The 21,559-nt window shown below is 41.7% G+C and overlaps 1 long non-coding RNA gene across 1 annotated transcript; it reads left to right on the forward strand.

The window, feature by feature from the left end:
* Positions 1-15,187: 15,187 nt before the first annotated feature.
* LOC103226289 (uncharacterized) lies at positions 15,188-19,909 on the forward strand. Its single transcript, XR_494747.3, has 3 exons — positions 15,188-17,011; positions 17,511-17,599; positions 18,534-19,909. It is a non-coding gene; the product is annotated as an uncharacterized lncRNA (long non-coding RNA).
* The last annotated feature ends 1,650 nt before the right edge of the window (positions 19,910-21,559 follow it).

Below are 21,559 nucleotides of genomic sequence, written 5' to 3' on the forward strand. Positions count from 1 at the left end.
CTTTCAACTCAGTGCCCTAATCTATAAGCAGAGATGCTAAGAGCTACTTCATAGGGCTGTCTGAGGAGCCAAGGAGCTAGCATATGCAAAACAGCTCAATCCTTGATACATGGAAGCTGCTTAATACATATTAGGTTCCCTTGACCTCATGATAATAATGGAGCCATCTGCTAGGAATGCTTTTTGCTGCAAGTAACAGAAAACCAAGTAGAGAGGCTTAAACTATTAGAGGTTAATTTTTCTCACCTAAAAAGTCCAGAGATGGGATGTTGCCTGCTGATTGAACAGCTCAAAAACATTAGGGCTGATGTCTCTGCATTTCTCTTGATTGCTCCTTTTTGGGCACATGGTGATTACTATAGCTCTAGTATCACATCTGTGGTCCAGAAAGTAAGAAGGAGGACAAGAGAAAGGTAAAGGTAAAAGAGCAAGGGGCCATGACAAGCAGGCTTGTTCCTTCCCATCAAGAAAGCAGCCACTTCTCTGAGGCTCTACCTGGCAGATTCTGCATACATCTCAGTGGCAGAACTGGGGCACATGCCATGCCTAGACCCATCACAGGCCGGGAGAATGAGATTGCTGTGCCAGGCAGAGATGCACTGTCTGGTATTCCCTGGAGGAAAAAAAAGAGTGGTGCATTCAGAGGCGGAATAGGGTGGTGGTAGTGGGAAATGAATACCAAAATGATAAATGGTGTCTGCCACAAGGGTAGAGCTCATCCATATAATTCTGGTTAGAACAAAGGAAAACAGGAAACTTCCACTTGGCACTGCAAGTTCCAACTGTTGATGGAGATGAGCAGAGTTTATGAGATTTAAAAATTACTGATATATTTCCTAGAAATGATCTTGCATACAAATCTATCCTTCCTGCAATTGCTTGAATTAGATACATGGAAGTATTTAGGAGTCTCAATGTCAGGCTCTGCTCAGGAAAATAATCCACATGAACTTTAGTGTACTATGTACTAAATCTAGGAAAAATTGAGATTAGCCTTTATTTATTTTTTAAAATTAATTAATTAATTACTTTTTTGAGACAAAGTCTCAGTCTGTCACCTAGGCTGGAGTGCAGTGGTGCAATCTCGGCTCACTGCAAACTCCACCTCCCGGGTTCAAGTGATTCTTCTGCCTCAGCCTCCCAGGTAGCTGGGATTGTAGGTGCATGCCAACATGCCCAGCTAATTTTTGTATTTTTAGTGGAGATGGGATTTCACCATGTTGGCCAGGTTGGTCTCGAACTCCTGACCTCAGGTGATCCGCCCACTTTGGCCTCCCAAAGTGCTGGGATTACAGGCATAAGCCACTGCACCCGGCCGATTAGCCTGTATTTAAAAATTTCCTTTTGGCGGGGTGCGGTGGCTCACACTTGTAATTCCAGCACTTTAAGAGGCTGAGGTGGGTGGATCACGAGGTCAGGAGATCGAGACCATCCTGGCTAGCATAGTGAAACCCCATCTCTACTAAAAATACAAAAAATTAGCTGGGTGTGGTGGTGGGCACCTATAGTCCTAGCTACTCAGGAGGCTGAGGCAGGAGAATGGCGTGAACCTGGGAGGCGGAGCTTGCAGTGAGCCGAGATCGTGCCACTGTACTCCAGCCTGGGTGACAGCAAGACTCTATCTCAAAAATAAAAATAAAAAATGTACTTTCAAAAACTGTGTCTCTAACTCCAAGCACAGAACATGTTCATAGGCTGTGAGAAGAGGCTGTGATCCAATATTCTCAAATTGTCCTTGGCAAATGATACCATTGGCTGAATGAAGAATTCATGGAACTGTGATTACTGGTAGGTTGTAAAGGCCCCAGCAGGAGGGCTGGGTGTCAGGAATGGAAGGAGAAATCAGGCACTTAGAAGCACAATAAAATGACCAAATGATGGGTGTGAAGAAGGACCAAGGATAGTTTACTAAATAAGATGATAACCATGAGCAATCATGTTTAAGAAAGAAAAATTACGCTAAAAGACTACATTTCAGTCTGTAGTAATCCTGAGTATCTTTTGACAAAGAACTCATATCAATATGTGAAGGGGCTGCTTAGGCATGCATTTTGCAGCAATGGGAAGTAAATCCAATCACCTGCTTGTCCATTTCTTTGTTTATTCCCCCAAAAGTAAAAAAAAAAAAATTGTTGGAAGTTGGAAGATTTGGTGGAGGGGGTGCGATTGAAGCAGATCAATGGCTCCAAACCCAGAGATTGAAACTCAAGAGAAAGGAAGAAAAAAAAAAACATACAACAGGGAGAGAAGGACTAAACAAAGACAAGCTGACATCTCTAAGTGCACCAACCAGTAGCTAAGGATGGCTTCAAGTGAGCTCAAGTGTAAGAGAGACTTGATATTCACCTCCCCAACGATGGCTCACTTAAAAAAATACTCCCTACTATCCTGGTCATTCCAGGCTGCCGTAATAGAATACTATAGATTGGGTGACTTAACAACGAACATTTATTTTTTCACAATTCTGGGGGCTGGGAAGTCCCAGATCAGCTGATTCAGTGTCTGATGAGGGCCCTCTTCCAGATTTGCAGATAGCTGTCTTCTGGTTATATCCTCACAGGACCAAGAGACAAATCATCTCTCTTGGGTCTTTTCTTATAAGAGTACTAACTCCATTCATGGGTGCTCTACTCTCTTGACCTAATCATCTCCCAAAGGCCCAACTTCCTAATACCATCACATTGGGCATTAGGTTTCAACATATAAATTTGGGGAAGACAAAACATTCCGTCCATAACACCTACTATTAGGTGCCTTCTCTTTCAGCACTCTCCATCTGCACAGGGATCACACATAAAGATGTTCAAATAAATTTACATTCCCACCAGGAGCATGCAGGAGCTCCAGTTGTCTGCATTCTCTCCCACTCTTGGTCCTCTCAGTCTTCTTCATTGTAGCCATTCTGGTGGGTGAGTAGTGGTATCTCACTGTGTTTTAACTTTCATTTCCCCGATGACTGATGATATTGAGCAACTCTCTTCATGCACACATTGACCATTTGGATATTGTCTTTTGTGAAGTGCACGTTCAAGTCTTTTTTTTTTTTTTTTTTTGAGACTGAATCTCACTCTGTTGCCCAGGCTGGAGTGCAGTGGTGCACTCTCAGCTCACTGCAAACTCCACCTCCACCTGAAGCAATTCTCCTTGCCTCAGCCTCCCGAGCAGCTGGGATTGCAGATGTATGTCACCATGCCTAGCTAATTTTGTATATTTAGTAGAGACAGGGTTTCACCATGTTGGCCAGGGTGGACTCGAACTCCTGACCTCAGGTGATCTGCCCGCCTTGGCCTCACAAAGTGCTGGGATTACAGGCATAAGCCACCATGCTTCACCCCGTTCCAGTCTTTTGAACATTTAAAATTTTGTTTTTTATCTGTTAAAACAATTTAAAGGAGTCTTTCATACCATTTATTTATTAGATATGTGTATTGCAAATATCTTTTCTACCGGTTTGGAGTGCAGTGGCGTGATCTCAGCTCACTACAACCTTCGCCTTGTAGGTTCAAGCAATTCTCCTGCCTTAGCTTTCTGAGTAAATGGGATTACAGACACGTGCCACCACTCCCGTCTAATTTTTTGTATTTTTAGTAGAGATGGGTTTTCGCCATGTTGGCCAGGCTGGTCTCAAACTCCTGACCTCAAGTGATCCACACGCCCCAGCCTCCCAGAGTGCTGGGATTAGAGGCGTGAACCACCGCACCCAGCCTTAACTCTCTTAATGGTGTCTTTTGATGGACAGAAAGTACTTCATACTAAAAAAAAAGTTTATCAATTTTTTTCTTTTATGGTTAGCTTTTATCATGGTCTGTTTAAGAAAATTTTGCTTACCCCAAGGTCATTGCTATGACCTTGCAATGACCATTGCAATGAAGGGTTTTTGTTCCTTCAAAATTCATGTTGAAACTTAATTCCTAATGCAACAGTATTAGTAAGTGTGGTCTTTTGGAGGCAATTGAGTCATGAGGGCTCTGCCTTCATGAATGGGATTAGGTGTCCTTATAAAAGGACTTGACAGAGGGAGTTTGCACCTCTTGCCTTTCTGTCCCTCTGCCATGTGAGGATACAGCATTTATCTCCTCCATTCGATCAGCAACAGGGCCCCAACTTGGGAGCAGAGACTAGGCCCTTACTTGACATCAAGCTACTGGTACATTGATCTTGGACTCTCAGCCTCTAAAACTGTGAGAAATAAATGTCAGTTCTTACAAATTACCCAGTCCATGGCATTTTGTTATAGCAGCACAAACAGACTCAGATAGTGATAAAAATCTCTCTTCTGTATTCTTTCAGAAGCCTGATTAGTTTTGTTTTCACAGTTAGATCTATGATGTTTGAAAATAACTTTTTCTCATGTAATCATCACAACTTCTCCTTCTAGTAAAACTTGTCAAATGCTTTAAAATATTTTGAAATCTTTTAATTCAAAGATGTACAGTGTCACTTTTTTTTTTCTTTTTTTTTTTTTCTTTTTGAGATGGAGTCTCGCTCTGTTGCCAGCCTGGAGTGCAGTGGCGCAATCTCGGCTCACTGCAACTTCTGCCTTCCGGGTTCAAGCGATTCTCCTGCCTCAGCCTCCTGAGTAGCTGGGACTACAGGCGTGCGTCACCATGCCTGGCTACTTTATGTATTTTTAGTAGAGACAGGGTTTCACCATATTGACCAGGCTGGTCTGAAACTCCTGACCTCGAGATCAGCCTGCCTTGGCCTCCCAAAGTGCTAGGATTACAGGCGTGAGCCACTGCGCCTGGCCAGTGTAATTTTCAAGTTGAGATTTGAAGGGAGGCTATATGCTATTTATTTCATCTTGGCAGAGTTTCAGAAGTGCTCTAGGCAAGTTTCAAGGCTCTCACTAATGCACAGACAGCATCCTTCCTGCATTTCCACTCACAGTTTGAGGTCAGAACATGTTCACAGAGGCACCAGAAGCAGAGGGTAATGGAGATAAACAGCCAGTCATTATGCTCTTTGAAGCTTTGACCTTCCAATTCGAAGTATTTTTAAAAGCCTTTCAATGTAGAAATACAATTGTCCTTAGGTTGCGTTTTTTACCAAGGACTTCAAATAGTGCTTTTAAGCAAATCTCTCTGGGCTTCTTCAGCTTTTTGAGGCTCCAGAGGCCAGTGTAACCACAAGTGTGTTTTTTTTTCTGGCATATTGTGGAAGGTGTACTGCTCTGCCCCAGCTCACCCAGACCCTGTTGAGGGAGGCAGTGACCTTGTTGAGTGGGGCAGTGACCCTACTGTCAAGTGGCCAATAGCCATTGAATAAATGGGCAAAGAGGACAAGCCTCCTCTTAATTTGAATTAAAACACATAGACATCTCTTATTCTGAGTAAGAATTACTACTTTTAGAAGTCCCTGCTGCATCCCAAATCAGAGTGATACATTCCTCTACTCTCGATTGCATGTCTGCTTCCTGGCAGGTACCTTCATGTACTTTACTGCATTTAATCCTTGGTGCAAGCCCACAAGGCAGGTATCACTGCTTCAGAGAGGTTAAGCAAGGTGCCCAAATTCATGTCCTAGCAATGGCAGATCTGGGGTGTGAATCCAGACCTTCTAACTTTACACCAAAGGTCCTCTGCACCTCTCATTTCTAGACAATTTCTTGAGCATGGCTCTTTCATGCTTCTATTGTGTGGATAGTTTTAAGTCTAGGATCCGTTTTTCATGCCCTTGGGAAAACTGTGAACCATGAACTTTTAAGGAGTCTGTGCTTTCTTGTGTGATTGTGTGCACAGGGACCTTCCCTTTCCTCAGATTCAGATTTTCAAAAGATTCCATGAAATTGAAAAGTTTCAGAGTCACAGTGCTGGATGGTGATGAAGGAGAAACCCTGAGGTGGCCTTGCTGGCTGCCAGGCGTGGGCAGCCCACCTGAAGGTGGTGGGAACATTGGATGCAGCCTTGAGCTCTCAGTCTTCATCAGTGGGACACTCCTCCTGTTCCTGCTGTGTGGGGGCCCCTGGAGGCTTCCCTGGGGCTCTGCTAACATCCCTCAACTCCAGTAATATGCTTTCTTTTCTCTTGTGATTATAGGGAAGAATAATGATGCTCATAATAAATAATTAAGGGCCTTTGTAAATAAAACATAAAGTACAGAATGTTCTTCCAAGCTTTTTTCTGATTCTGTTCCCACGTGTTTCCCCTTATTGTGATACATACATCCCACAACAGTGTGCAGTCTTCAGACTGGCTAGAAATTGTGTGTAGACATTATTATTGTAATTACAGAATCTCTGGGTAGCAAGAAACACATGCTACAGTTATTTAACAGGGAGCACAATGACAAGAACTGTAGTGAAGGTTACTCCACTGAAGCCGGTATGGGTCAGAGAGAGAGGGAGAAGAAGGAGGGAGGGAGACGACATGAGGGGAAGATGTGAGCAAGCAGAAGGAGAAGGCATGAAGTGCAATTGGGATTATAGATTTTTTGCAAGTGAGAGGGTTTCCATAGGTGTATTGGGTGATCAGGAGGGGACCTGTCTTAGGGAAGCCTCATAATTGTGTATCACCTGGCAGAAGGAAAAAGAGCTGGTATCTGTTATGCCAAGTTAGGCATTATGTTAAGTTTGCTCAAAGTTTGGTCCATGAACTAACAGCATTGGCATCACCTGGCTGCTTGTTTGAAATGCAGACACTCGGAACCAACTCAGAAGTCCTAAATCATAATCTCCAAGTGATCCACATGCATATTCAAGTTTGAGACTCACTGAACCAGGAGACACCCAGACACCCAGGAAGAGGGGCTGGTAATGGTGGTTACAGTGAGACATTAGTGGAAGAAGCCAGAAACCAAAATGATTGGACAGATGTTGTTGACAGGCAAATAAAGGTTTTTGTAGGGGGTGCAAATGGTTCCATCAAACTCTGGAGGTTTTATTAATCTATTTTCCAGAATATCTTAAAGATTTCACCTCTGTAAAGGGTTTCATATTTAAGTCTTTAATCTATCTTGAGCTGATTTTTGTGTATGGTGTGAGGAAGGAGTCTAATTTTAATCTTCTGCCTATGGCTAGCTGGTTATCCCAGCATCATTTATTGAACGAGGAGTTCTTTCTCCATTGCTTGTTTTTGTCAGCTTTGTGGAAGATCAGATGGTTGCAGGCATGCAGCCTTATTTCTCAGCTCTCTCTATTCTGCTCCATTGGTTCATGTGTCTGTTTTTGTACCAGGATCATGGTTTGGGACCATGCCATACATATCTATGGTGTATATGCGCCACATTTTCTTTCTTTCTTTCTTTCTTTCTTTCTTTCTTTCTTTCTTTCTTTCTTTCTTTCTTTCTTTCTTTCTTTCTTTCTTTTTCTTTCTTTCTTTCTCTCTCTTTCTCTCTTTCTCTCTTTCTCTCTTTCTTTCTTTCGAGATAGAATTTCACTCTTGTTGCCCAGTCTGGAGTGCATTGGTGCGATCTTGGCTTACTGCAACCTTCGACTCCTGGTTTCAAGCGATTCTCCTTCTCTTGCCTCAGCCTCCCGAGTAGCTGGAATTACAGGCGCCCACCACCATGCCTGGCTAATTTTTTGTATTTTTAGTAGAGACGAGGTTTCACCATGTTGACCAGGCTGGTCTCGAACTCCTGACCTCAGGTGATCCACCTGCCTCGGCTTCCCAAAGTGCTGGGATTACAGGTGTGAGCCACTGCGCTCGACCAGTACCGCATTTTCTTTATCCATTCCACCATTGATGGGAATTTAGGTTAAGCCCATATCTTTGCTACTATGAATCATGCTGCAGTGAACATACATGTGCATGTGTCTTTATGGTAGAACTATTTATATTCTTTTGGGTAAATACACAGTAATGGGATTGCTGAGTCGAATGGTGCTTCTGTTTTTAGCTCTTTGAGGAATCGCCACACTGCTTTCCACAGTGACTGAGCTAATTTACATTCCCACCAACAGTGTATAAGCATTCCCTTTTCTCTGCAACCTCTCCAGCATCTGTAATTTTTTGACTTTTCAATAATAGTCATCCTAACTGGTGGTAGATGGTATCTCATCATGGTTTTGATTTACATTTCTCTGGTAATCGGTGATGTTGAGCTTTTTCTTCATGTTTGTTGACCACATGAATGTCTTTTTTCGAAAACTGTTCATGTCCTTTGCCCACTTTTTAATGGAGTTATTTTTGTCTCTTGTAAATTTGTTTAAGTTCCTTATAGCTTTTGGGTATTAGAACTTTGTCAGATGCATGGTTTGCAAATATTTGATCCCATTCTGTAGGGTATCTGTTTAATCTGTTGATAGTTTCTTTTGCTGTGCAGAAGCTCTTAAGTTTAATTAGATCCGGTTTGTTAATTTTTGCTTTTGTTGCAATTGCTTTCTGAGTCTTCACCTTGAAACTTTTGCCTGTTCCTATGTCTTGAATGTTATTACATAGGTTATCTTCCAGGGTTTTTATAAATTTGGGTTTTACATTTAAGTGTTTAATATAGTTTTTTTTTTTTTTTTTTTTTTTTTTTTTTAAGACAGAGTCTTGGTCTTTTGCACAGGCTGGAGTGCAATGGCGTGATCTCAGCTCACTGCAACCTCTGCCCCCAGGATCAAGCAATTCTTCTGTCTCAGCCTCCCAAGTAGCTGGGATTATAGGTGCCCGCCAACATTCTCAGCTAATTTTTCATATTTTTAATAGAGACGGGATTTCGCCATGTTGGCCAGGCTGGTCTCAAACTCCTGACCTCAGGTGATCCGCCCGCCTGGGCCTACCAAAGTGCTGGGATTACAGGTGTGAGCCACCGAACCCGGCCTTTAATCTCTCTTGAGTTGATTTTTGTGTATAGTATAAGGAAGGGGTCCAGTTTCAATCTCCTGCATATGACTAGCCAGTTATCCCAGTACCATTTATTAAATAGGGAGTCCTTTCCCCATTGCTTGTTTTTGTCAGTTTTGTCTAAGATCAGATGGTTGTAGGTATGCGGCCTTTTTTCTGAGTTCTCTATTCTGTTCCATTGGTCTATGTGTCTATTTTTGTACCAGGATTATGCTGCTTTGGTTACTATAGCCCTGTAGTATAGTTTGAAGTCAGGTAATGTGATGCTTCCAGCTTTGTTCGTTTGTTCTTCCAGCTTTTGTTCTGAGGATTGCCTTGGCCATTTGGGTTTTTCTTTCGTTCCATATGAATTTTAAAGTAGTATTTTCTAGTTCTACGAAGGATGTTATTAGTAGTTTGATAGGAATAACACAATGAATCTGTAAATTGTTTTGGGCAGCATGGCCATTTTAATGATATTGATTCATCTTATCCATGAACATGAAATGCTTTTCCATTTGTTTGTGTCATGTCTGATTTCTCTGAAGAGTGTTTTGTAATTCTCATTATAGAGATATTTCACCTCCCTAGTTAGCTGTATTCCTAGGTATTTTATTCCTTTTGTGGCAATTGTGAATGAGATTCCATTCCTGATTTGTCTCTCAGCTTGGCTTTTGTTGGTGTATAGGAATGCTAGCAATATTTTGTACCTTAATTTTGTATCCTGAAACTTTGCTGAAGTTGTTTGTCAGCTGAAGGAGCTTTTCGGCTGAGATTATGAGGTTTTCTAGATACAGGATCATGTCATCTGCAAACAGAGATAGTTCGACTTCCTCTCTATTTGGATGCCCTTTATTTCTTTCTTTTGCCTGATTGCTCTGGTCAGGATTTCCAATACTATGTTGGATAGGAGTGGTGAAAGAGGGCATCCTTGTCTTGTACCAGTTTTAAGGAGAAGGCTTCCAGCTTTTGCCTGTTCAGTATGATGTTGGCTGTGGGTCTGTCATAGATGGCTCATATTATTTTGAGGTGTATTCCTTCAATACTTAGCTTATTGAGGGTTTTTAGCATGAAGGTATGTTGAATGTTATCAAAAGTCTTTTCTGCATCTATTGAGCTAATCACGTGGTTTTTGTCTTTAGTTCTGTTCATGTGATGAATCACATTTATTGATTTGAGTATGTTGAACCAACCTTGCATCCCAGGGATAAAGCCTACTTGCTTGTGATGTATTGGCTTTTTGATGTGCTGCTGGATTCAGTTTGCAAGTATTTTGTTGAGTTTTGTCCCAGACACAAGAGAGCATGGGAAAGTCGGGTATTCCAATGAGCCGGAGGTGAGGAGGAAAAGGAGTAGGTGACAAAGGCTGAATGTGCAGGGATATTGAGTGTATATGCAAGTTCAGAGTTCAGAGGATATTGACTAGATCATTTGGCCTGGGTGTGATTTCCTGTGTCAAAGGGATCCGAGATCAATTTGTGTATGTAAGATAGGTAGAATGAGGTCAGGGTGTAAAAGCACTTTACTTCTGTATTGAAAAGTATGGACCCTGTTCAGTGTGAATTATGGATCCAGGATTCTTTACACACATGATAAAAGCAAAGCTTAATGAGTCTAAAAATTAAGGTGTACATCAAAGTGTGTAGGAATAGTATACAAGTTTAAATCCCAGTCCTGCCACTTATCAGCTGGCTGATCTTAGGCAACTGATTTCAACTCTTTGGGCTTTAGAGCCCTCATCTGTGAAACAGTGACAACAATAGCACCTCCATCAGAGGCTGATTGTAAGGAAAATAAAGTTTACATATATGATGTCTTAGAATTGTTCCTGGAATGGTTAATTCCAACAGTTATTATCATTATTATTGTATACCTGGTTGCAGAAAGTAGACTGAAGATGGGGAAAGTAGAAATAGGGTTAACAGTTTCCAAGTTTCAGAGGAAGTCAGATTAAGTTGGGAAGAGAGTGGAGGCAGTCATTGTTGGAACTCGTCTCAGTACAAAAACAGCTGATTTCATCCCTGTGTAAGCAGCTATCCTGTTTACCAAAGGCACTAATAATAACCAGCCCTTGCATCTGTTCTGCATATCAACCTGCCACCCCTCCAGCTCACAGAGTGCTGTCCCACGCATATCTCCTCTTCCTCCTCTTTTTTCCCTGCTCCAGGCATGGGGTCAGGTCAAGCACACACTGAACAGGTGGGTGGTAGGGTAAGCAGGAAAGTATGTGTCTCTACTCCAGGGGTCAAAGGAAGTCTTGGCTCTGCCTGGGTCCCTGAGACTGCAGGCATTTCACTCACCTGCTATGACCAACTGTGTCAGTAGAAGAGAATATCACGGGTCGGCATCAGCCCTCCCTGGCACTGACCTGCCCTGGAGGCTCACTTGTATCCTACCTCCCGCAGCTCTCACTCTTGAATTTATGGGGATTTAAAGGGATTGACAACTTCTCCAAAGTTGTTGGCTCTGGGAGGTTTAACTGGTGGCTTTATTAGTTTGAGGATAAGGCATGTAGCTCAAAAAATTTACCTCCTTCCTTCCCTCCATTGTACTAAGTAGAATGGGTTGACAAGCACCTCTTTTAAAATGGGAATATCTCTCGAAAGTAAATGTTAAACTTAGAAATAAGTTACCCTTTATTATGAATTACTATAACCAAGTAATTTCCTATCTGCCATCAACAACATTAAGGGAAGAGCAATAATGTTGGATGGGGGTGGATGCCAGAAAGAACAACAGGATGATTTTGTAGAACTTACTGCACGCTTAGGGGGAAAGTGGGGGGTCCTGAATGGAGCCAAGAAGTCAAAGGGCTTTATGCAGAGGGGAAGAATGTTAAAGAGAAGGCAGCAGGAGGAGGGATACAGGTCACAAAGTGAAACAGAATGGTCCTAGTTGAAGTCTTCTTGACTATGGAACTAAGCCAATAGGGGATGGAAAAAACTACCTGAACATAATTGCAAATAATCTCCTGGGATGCTTTAGCATTTATGGCCTAAACAGACAATGTTTTGTTTGCTGAATAAACTCAAGGTATCTCACCAGAGACCCATAGGCCTCCCCGGTTGAGTGGAGCCAAACTTTATGCTTACCCTCCCTCCTTCACTTCCCTGAATGAGCTTTCCGCTCCAGTCAGAATGTTCTACTTCCACCCTGTGGGCAGGAGTGCTCTACTCCTTCCTCTTTGCCCAGTTACACCTGCTCATACTTCAAGCCCAGCAAAAGTTCTGTCTCCCATAAAGTCATTCCTAATGCTCGGCCACAGTGAACTTCCTTCCAATATTCTTGCTTATTTATTGGAACTGGGTGGGTTTTTATGTTTTGTTTTGTTTTGTTTGTCATTTACTGCCTTACTCATTTACATTTATTTTTTGAAAGAGAGTGCTCTTTTACATTAAAAATTAATATATGCTCTGCTAATCGCAGGAAATTTGGAAAATACAAAAAGCCAGAAAGCAGAAGTTAAATCACTCAGGAACCATTAAATTCTAGTATTCTTCCTTCCATCTATTTTTCTCTTTATGCATTTCTTCTTCACTTAGTTAATATTATGGACATATATAAATTGTATGTTCTGGTTTTTGTATAAATAACATTTATTTTTAATGATTATAAAAGATGGTCTTTTGAAAACACAGAAAAGTGGGGGGAAAAAACCTCAAATCTCCCAGATTTCCAATATCTAGAAATAATTGCTTCATACATTTTGATATATTTATTTGTAGTCTTTTTCTCATGTATTTTTACATACTCAAGGTCATATTGTCGAGATCATACTGCATGTATTTTAAATTCTACTTAACCCAAAAGTATTAACAGATCCCGATGCTATGAAGAAAGATCTAGTGAAAGGTAATATTTGTCCCTGGATGGTTTACTAAATTTTCCAAATTGAAAGACTCTGTGATGATTTAAAATAAGTTTTGAAGATGCAAAATATCATTATTCAAATTGCTCAGCCATAAAAGTGTCCATTATGTTGTTCTGTGTAATTCTGCTTTTATAAAGGGAAAAAAAGACTTTTTGTTAAGTATTTCTTCTGGCATAGTGTTCCAATCAAGTGAAAACTTAGCCATTGTTAGCAAGTCCTGGAAGAACAACAGTAGTTATTGTTTTAAATAGCCATCAAACAAGTCAAGACATTCCATCTGATTTGTTGGGTGGAAACTGGTTCAAGAAACATGTACCCTTATACCGAGAAAGGGAGAAAGGAATATGACTAGTTAATTAAAATGACACAAGGTCAAACTTTGTCCCGAGACCTCAGAATCTATCTGGAAATACATAATTCAAAGAGATTCCTGAAGTTGGGGTGCAAACTGAGTAAGAATAGATCTTATCCTTTTGAACTACAATTTTCCCTTTCTTGCTATACCAACTTTCATTAATCTTTGATTTGGTTAGAGTATCTTCAAATAATTTTTTTCCCAAAAAATCTACAGTAGAGGTTTCTCTTATGAGTAGTTGAGCATCCATTCATTCAAAATATTTATTGAAGTCACCGTATGGTGACCTTATCTTTACTCCTTCAACCTGAGAATTCTTAAAGGGCGCAATACTACTTTTAGGCAATATATGCTCCAACTTAACATGGAATGTGGAAGCAAGAGGCCTCAAAATAACCCAATTATTTTTCTTTTTGAGAAAGGGTCTCACTCTGTCACCCAGGCTGGAGTGCAGTGGCACAATCATGGTTCACTGCAGCCTCAAACTCCCAGGCTTGGGTGATCCTCCCACCTCAGCCTTTTGAGTAGCTGGAACTACAGGCATGTGCCACCAAGTCTGGCTAATTTTTTGGTATTTTTTGTAGAGATGAGATTTTGCCATGGTCTCCAGACTGACTTCTAACTCGTGGGCTCAAGCAATCTGCCTGCCTTGGCCTCCCAAAGTGCTGAGATTATAGGCGTGAGCCACTGTGCCCAGCCCCAATCTTTTTATTTTATTAATATTATTTTTAATCCATAACAGTAAAAACAGACATAAAGAGCTTGTATTAGTCAAGGTTTTTCAGAGAAACAGAACCCCCCCCCGTCTGTATATATATATATACACACACACACACACGCACACACACGCACACACACACACTATATAGTATATATATACACTATATATATACTGTATACTATATATATACTATATATATAGAATATTAACAGATCCTGATGTTATGAAGAAAGATTTAGAGAAAAGTAATATCTGTCACTGGATGGTTTACTAAATTTTCCCAATTTAAGGACTCTATGATCATTTAATGTATGTTTTGAAGATGCAAAATATCATTATTCAGAGAGAGAGTGCGCGATTATTATGAAAGATTGGCTCCTGAGCTAATGGAGGCTATGAAGTCCAATAATCTGCCATCTACAAACTGGAGGCCCAAGAAAGTCAGTGGTGTTATTTGTAGTTTGAGTCAAAACCTGAAGGGATAAGGATCAGGTGAGCAAATAGTATAAATCTTGGTTCAAGTCTGAAGGCCTGAGAACCAGGAGCACCAACGTCCGAGAGCAGGAGAAGATGGATATCCCAGCTCGAGCAGAGAGCGAAGTTACCTTTCTGTCATACTTGGGTCCTCAATGGATGGGACGATGCTCACTTGTGTTGGTAAGGGAGATCTTCTTTCCTCAGTCTAAAGATCCAAATGCCAGTCTTTTCTGGAAACACCCTCACAGATATGCCCAGAAATGTTCTACCAGCTATCTGGGCATCCCTAGCCCAGTCAAATGAACACACACAATTAACCATCCCAGATATATTCTGCACCAGCCTTTGTTGCTGTCTTCTGGGGCCGAGTTCAAGCTCCAAAGTGTCTCTCTAGACAGATTTTGTCTCATTCAAACTTAAGGAGGACTAGGGCTAGAGCCTGGTTCCCAACTGCCTCAAAAAGCTTTTAGGCTTACACCATGGTAAATGAATCCCTCTGTCAGGATTCAGGACTAATATTACTTTTAGTTGAGAGCCCTGGGTCACAATTTGTACGGATGTTTGTCTATTTGATTGGACTACACTTGTGGATTTCTTTGTCAGACTACATAGATTGGACATTTTTTTTTTTTTTTTTTTTTTAGACAGGGTCTCATTCTGTTGCCCAGGCTGGAGTGCAGTAACACTGTCTTGGCTCATTACAGCCTCAACCTCCCGGACTCAAGCGATACGCCCACCTCAGCCTCCAGATTAGCTGGGACTACAGGTGTATACAATAACGTCTGGCTAATTTTTGTATTTTTTTTTTGTAGAGATGGAGTCTTTTCATGTTTCCCAGGCTAGCCTTGAACCCCTGAACTCAAGCCATCTGCCCACCTTAGCCTTCTAAAGTGCCACATTACAGGCGTGCGTCACTGAGCCTGACTGGACATTGTAAAATATCAGCCCAGTGAAGGGGCACAGATGCCAAATGAACACCCAGGTTTTTTTTGCTACTGCGAAAGCTATAACGTTACACTCCTAGGAGTTACCTGGTTTTACTGTGCTAGAAAAGATTTTTCTGTTGAAGTAGAATTACATACCAGGAGAGGTTAAATGTAGGCAGAGATTAAATGCCCATTATCTACCAATTCAACAGTCCAGTTTGGCTGGTCAAAAAAGCTGGAGGTAGGGACTGGGCTTGATGCCTGACTGTGGATAACAATGACTAAATAAAGAGGTGGTTGTATAATAGTTACTCTACTGATTGAAGCTACTATTTACACTTGGTATGTTACTCTAGGTCTGCTATTGCCTCTTCTTCCTGATTCTTTAAGAACTAGATAAAGAGCACTTTGCTTTTACTTAATATGACATGTAGTACCTCTATTATTCTGTTGCAGGGATATTTGAGCTCACTAGAAATAGGGTCTTGATCCCTAGCACAATGAGAACAGCTCATTGAGATTCAAGTATTTTATTAAATTTATGACATCTTAATCATGGCTCCAACTAAGAAAGTGACTTTTACTGTCCTGAATAGCATACAGAAAATGCTATTCACAGTCAGCTGGACCTTGAATCAGAAGACAGTCAACAGCCCTACTTCCCAAATGTCTTTCTTGAAGGGTACTTGGGCAGCAGTCCAAAGAGCTACTTTACAACAGCCAAAGACACGTTGCTAACCTTATAGCTATAAGCTACAAAGAAAGAGCCCTAATGCCTAGTTTGCCTCTTTGGATACAGTGAATCATACATACACATTTTATTAAAGCACTTGTGATACTTCACTGGACAACCAGGGCGATTTAAACACCTCCTCCACCCCACCCTGTAGTAAAATGCCTTGGAAGCTGTCTAGGGTGCATTAACAGAATCTCTGGCCTTAAGCCCCTTATCCCCTTCAGACCCTGAGAAGTTACATGTGTTCATGACTGATTGCCTTGGTTCATTCTGTCCTGCTGCAACAGAATACTTAAGACTGGGTAATTTATAAAGAAAGGAAATGTACTGGCTTACAGTTGTGGAGGTTGGAAAGTCCAAGATTGAGGGGCTAACATCTAGTGAGGGCATTCTTGCTGCATCATCACACAGAGGAAGGTGAGAGGGCAAGAGGGGTCAAGAGATCGAGAGAGAGAAGAGAACTGAACTCTTTCTTTTGTAACAAGCCTAGTCCTTCAATAACAAACTCACTTCCATGATAACAGCATTAATCCATCCATGAGGGCAGAGCTCTCATGGCCTAATAACCCCTCATTAGGCTTCAACTCCTAAAAATATTGCATAAGGGTTAAGTTTCCAACACATGCTTTTTGGAAAACATATTTAAACCATAGCACTGATCTTACAGATTATTGAAATTTTTGGCAATGAGATTCTGCTAGTATTTTTTGATCTTTAAGTTTTTGCACTTTGAGACTTCCTTCTATTGCTAAATATTTCAACCCTGTGTCTGAGCTCTAACAGGGAGAGACTGTCTCGCTAAAGAAAAAATGTGACACTCTAACCTGATAACCCGTCTCATTCTCTCTGAACCAAAGACCTTTGAGGTGGGAAAATGTCAAGAAAACTCCTATGAAATGGAAATGGTACATCCAATTGCAGGCCAAATCTGGCTCTCAAGTCCTGAGCAAAATTCATGAGCAAGTGGCTGTTCACATCTGGTGGCTTGTAGGAAGAATCCATTGAGTGTGTTAGGACCCTTGTGTCTCTATCCCTAACCACTTTCCTTCTTTTTTCATCCCCACCTTGACTCCAGTAGGTGGCTGGGAAGGTTAACCTGGGTTGGGAACAACTTCATGGACATAAATTTGGATGATTTCTGCCCTGTGAAGTCATTTCATGGTAATTGCCACAAGGTAGGTGACTGACATTTGTGTGTGTGTTGACTTTTCTATGCTTCCTGCATGTTCCTCTATGATGGGGACGTGGTTGTGGCATTAGGCCTATGTAGCAGGTTCCCTCTTCTCTATAGTAGGTCCTCCTTGATCTGTGAAGGTAGCCTGGTGGCCTTTGGTGGCAGAATGATGACTTCCTCTCTGCACATAGCTTTTGCTGAGGGAAAAGGTGGGATGGTCTGGATCAACCCAGAGTTGTATTGGGTGTGGGTGGAGCTGAAGGTATGAATTACCTTTCTTCCATTCCATTCCAGGTATAGGTAGAGAATAAAGAACAGCTTTCTTTGGGTGACTCAGGCAATGGCCTGTTATGTGAACTTAGAGTCACCCTTAACTTGAACTGGAGGGGTTTTATTAATATTCTGCTCTCTTAGACAATGGTACAGGAGTAGCTGTCGTCTAGCAATGGTACAACTACTTCCCTTGGTTCCATACAACCATATTCCTATTTTCTGCCCAGATGATGCCACTGGCAACTTAATACAGAAAGTCACCTTAAACCAGACTCAGACTGGCACCATGTGACCCCAGGACTGATTTTTCTGCGAGGTAAGCAGGCCCTCCCTTGCTTTTTCCTTGGACCTAAAACTGCCTGTTCCCTGGGAGTTATACATGACCTTTGACAATGACCCAAGCCCTGATAGCAGCAGCAACATCTTAGCCTCTAGTGCCAATAGCAATGATTCCCTGAGGAAGACAAGGACATGGTTTTAACCACTGTACCCAAGTTTTCCTCCCAAAGGCATGATACAACATCTTCCAGTCACCCAAGGGAGACATTGCCATTAAGACAGTTAAGCCTCTTAATTTTAAGAGACTAGCTTTGACTCCAGAGTTTAGTTTTGTTACATACACACTAGCTCTGAATTATTTGCTGGTTAGCCAGTAGTGTATACACAGTGGTCACCCCTTCTACTGCTTCTAGATTAATATATTTGGCCCAAAGTCTGGCCTTATTTCTAGTACTGTAGGGCCAGTCAAATGGTTGCAAATCCCCTCAAGCTGATCCTTGGGATTTTCTCCCTCCCAGATTGACCTGGGATCCTTGACTAAACACTCTGGGAGGCCTGGCAGGTCTTCACAAAGAACTTTTACTTGTGTTTTCCCTGTTTATGAAACTGTCTCATTTGATGATGCCAAGAAATGCTGAAATCTCCACTGAAAATTTCATGTTTCTGCCCCAAATGGGCAGGCTTATGTTTCACTGGTCTCCAGGGTCACTGGGTGGATTGTTGGAGAGAGGCAAGCAGGGCTGTTTGTTGAATGACCCCAAGAGCTCAGGCTGACTGATAGTGGGAAGACTGGGATGCTAACTCAGTTGCCCTTGGAACTGGGTGACCCTTCTTCTATCAGCCTGTATCTAGCTTCTCACAAGGTTGCCAGGCACTGAGTGCCTGAATTTGCAGATAATTCCCTGCAGAGGTGCCTGTGCATTCAAACTGCTTGGTGCTTATGCTCCAATAGTTTATTCTTTACCTTCAAGGTTGTTCTCGTATTTGCATTATAAGAAGATGAAGAAGCAGAAAGGCAGAGTCCCTCCTCAGGGCCATAAGTGTGCCGTGTGACCCGCAATATTGCCTCTCTGCATGGGATGATCAGAGAATGCATGGGGAGGGGCAGACTGATGCCCTTTCTGGCTGGTCATGTAAGTGTCCCCCAAGAACCCCTGTTTCATTGCCCACACCACAGGATACTCAGTATTTGACTTTGTCCACCTTGCCACAGTATCCTTTCCTTTATTTCACACTACCTTTATAGGCCTGATTTTTTCCCCTTCTACCCATCTTTAAACATTCTCTGCTTAAATCCCAGAATTTAGCAGAGATTTTTTTTTTTTTTTTTTTTTTTTTTTAAATAGGGTCTTGCTCTGTTGCTCAGGCTGGAGTTCAGTGGTGTGATCTTGGCTCACTGCAACCTCTGCCTCCTGGGTTCAATCGATTCTCATGTCTCAGCCTCCTGAGTAGCGGGGACTACAGATGTGTGTCACCACATCTGGCTTGCTTGCTTATTTATTTATTTATTGTAGAGATGGGGTTTTACCATTTTGGCCAGGCTGGTCAACTCCTGACTTCAAGTGATCCACCCGCCTCGGCCTCCCAAAGTGCTGGGATTACAGGGGTGAGCCACTGCCCCTGGCCCATGTATTTTTTTATGTATTTTTTTTCTGTCCTGAGGAGAGATCCCCTACCTTCACTGTCTGTTTCCCTAATGGAGTTCATGAAATATGTAATACTCCTGCCTTGACTCCTGATTCCTCCTGATCATCGCACAGCTTGAATGTCGTGCCAATGTTGGTCTTCTCTACTTTTTCTGCTGTTTGTTTGTTCTTTTGGAATTGCAATCTCAAGTGCATTTACAGACAGTGCTGCAGTGGGGGAAATGTGAATGGCACTCCCATCAACACTAAAGGCAATGTGCACCCAGGAGATACAGCTGCCTAGTTCCCATGGGGTTCCTGACCCTGTCTCTCTGGTTATTTGAGCAGAGGAGAAACATCTTTCAGGTGGATTGGCTTTGCTGTTTTATGCTGTAAAGTATAAGAAGACAAATAAGTACTTTTCTAAATATAGCTTCACTATTATTTTCTGCAACTGGAGAATCACATTCTGGAAATTTTTGGTTTTCCTTGTGTTACAAGTTTCCACCTTTTTCTGCATCTTCACCGGCATTTTAACTGGAAGTTCAGAGAGACTTTCTCAGGGGCTGCCATTCTGACAGCTGTGAAAAAGGAGATGTCCCATTTCCAGCTCTTCAAGTGCACATGTTTGATTTGCCAGGTTACACTGGAAACTATTCAAGGGAGGGGACCATTGCTTCATTGAATCTCTTGCACAGAGTAGGTGTGTAATATACATTGAGTGATTAATTAATTGGCTATTTATTGGTCATTTTTTGTGATGTCTATTCAAGACAAGAAGCTTGTCTATTAAGTCTGTAGCCTAGGTGCAGTGAAGAAAATGTCAAGGCAGACTTTAGGACTGAGAGCGATCCCCTCAGTTCACCCTTCAGTCTTCAGAAAAAGTTTTACTATAATTAGCTGAACAGTAAAAAAATTTCCTAGTGAAATCTGGCTTTTCCTATTTGTTTTCTACATAAATCTTGACTCAAACATCACATTATTCTAAGTTCCAGAGCAATGTCCTATTCCCCAGTCCCTGAAAATATTCATATAATAAATTCCCCTAACTATTCAACTCTACAATTCAGAAAAATCTTGTTCCAAAAGCACATGGAATATCTGTGCTCCGGAGTGAAAGAATTATGGCATGTCCATATTAATTCACTGTGACTCAATTGAATATCATGTAGGATTATGTTCTGTTTAGGCAGCTCATTTAAACTTGTTCAACTTTTAGAGAGCTGGCTTAACTTCTGTTCCTCAGTCAAGAGTAGTTCTAAGTTCTATTTCAATGCTGGTTATTCCAGAGCTGTCAGAAAATTAGACGTTTTATGGTCTAAAAATAAATATAATAAGTTCCCTTCTTCAAAAATGGCAGAACAGATTTTATACAACTGTTCCACCAAATTTACTGCATGACACTGGGTTTGGAAAGTCTCAGCAACCAGAATAAAACCATGGAAACTTTGGGGTTGGAAAACAAGGGCAAGAATGGAAAGTACTTCATTTCCTTCCTTGTGCGAAGAAAGATAACATTAGCTCGGTGTGCTGGCCGAGAGGTGTGCAAATGTATAGAGTGTTTCTGGAATCCACATTGGACCACCACCATCACCACCACCACCATAAACAACAAAACCCCAAAACAAAAACAAAAAAACCCCACAACCCTCAGGAATGCAAAGACAATTTGTTTGCAAAATTTTCCTTGGCGTTTCCCCAAATTTATCAAGAATGACCTCTATTAGCAGCCAGACTCTATTACTTATTATCACCATTTAAATCATTAGACCGGTGTTTCCTAAAGGACATTCCAGGAATTACTAGCTCTTAAAGATAGGTATTACTGGCCAGGCACAGTGGCTCACGCCTGTAATCCCAACACTTCGGGAGGTCACGGCGGGCAGATCATTTGAAGCCAGGAGATGGAGAGCAGCCAAGCTAATATGGCAAAACCGTGTCTCTACTAAAATTACAAAAAGCTGGGCATGGTCGCATGCCCCTGTAGTCCCAGCTACTTGGGAGGCTGAGGCGGGAAAATCACTTGAACCTGGGAGGCAGAGGTTGCAGTAAGCTGAGACTGCGCCACTGCACTCCAGCCTGGGCAATAGAGCTAGACTCTGTCACACACGCACGCAAAAAAGATAGATATTATTTAAAGAAACGCTTTCAAGGTAAAAGAAGTTCAAGAAATACTGTCTTAAACATGACTTTACAGGTTTATTGATTTCAGGACCTCCCAATGTGCTGCTATGCAATGCAAATATCTAAGAGTGAGATATGGAATGTAGTCTGGGGACTCCTCTTTCCAGCAACATAGTGAACCAGCATCCTAAAAAGAAAATTATCTTCACAAAACACCTCAGAAACTCTGGACAAAATACAGAATTGTA

Source organism: Chlorocebus sabaeus, chromosome 21, assembly GCF_047675955.1.
Source record: "Chlorocebus sabaeus isolate Y175 chromosome 21, mChlSab1.0.hap1, whole genome shotgun sequence".
NCBI classification, from domain to species: domain Eukaryota; kingdom Metazoa; phylum Chordata; class Mammalia; order Primates; family Cercopithecidae; genus Chlorocebus; species Chlorocebus sabaeus.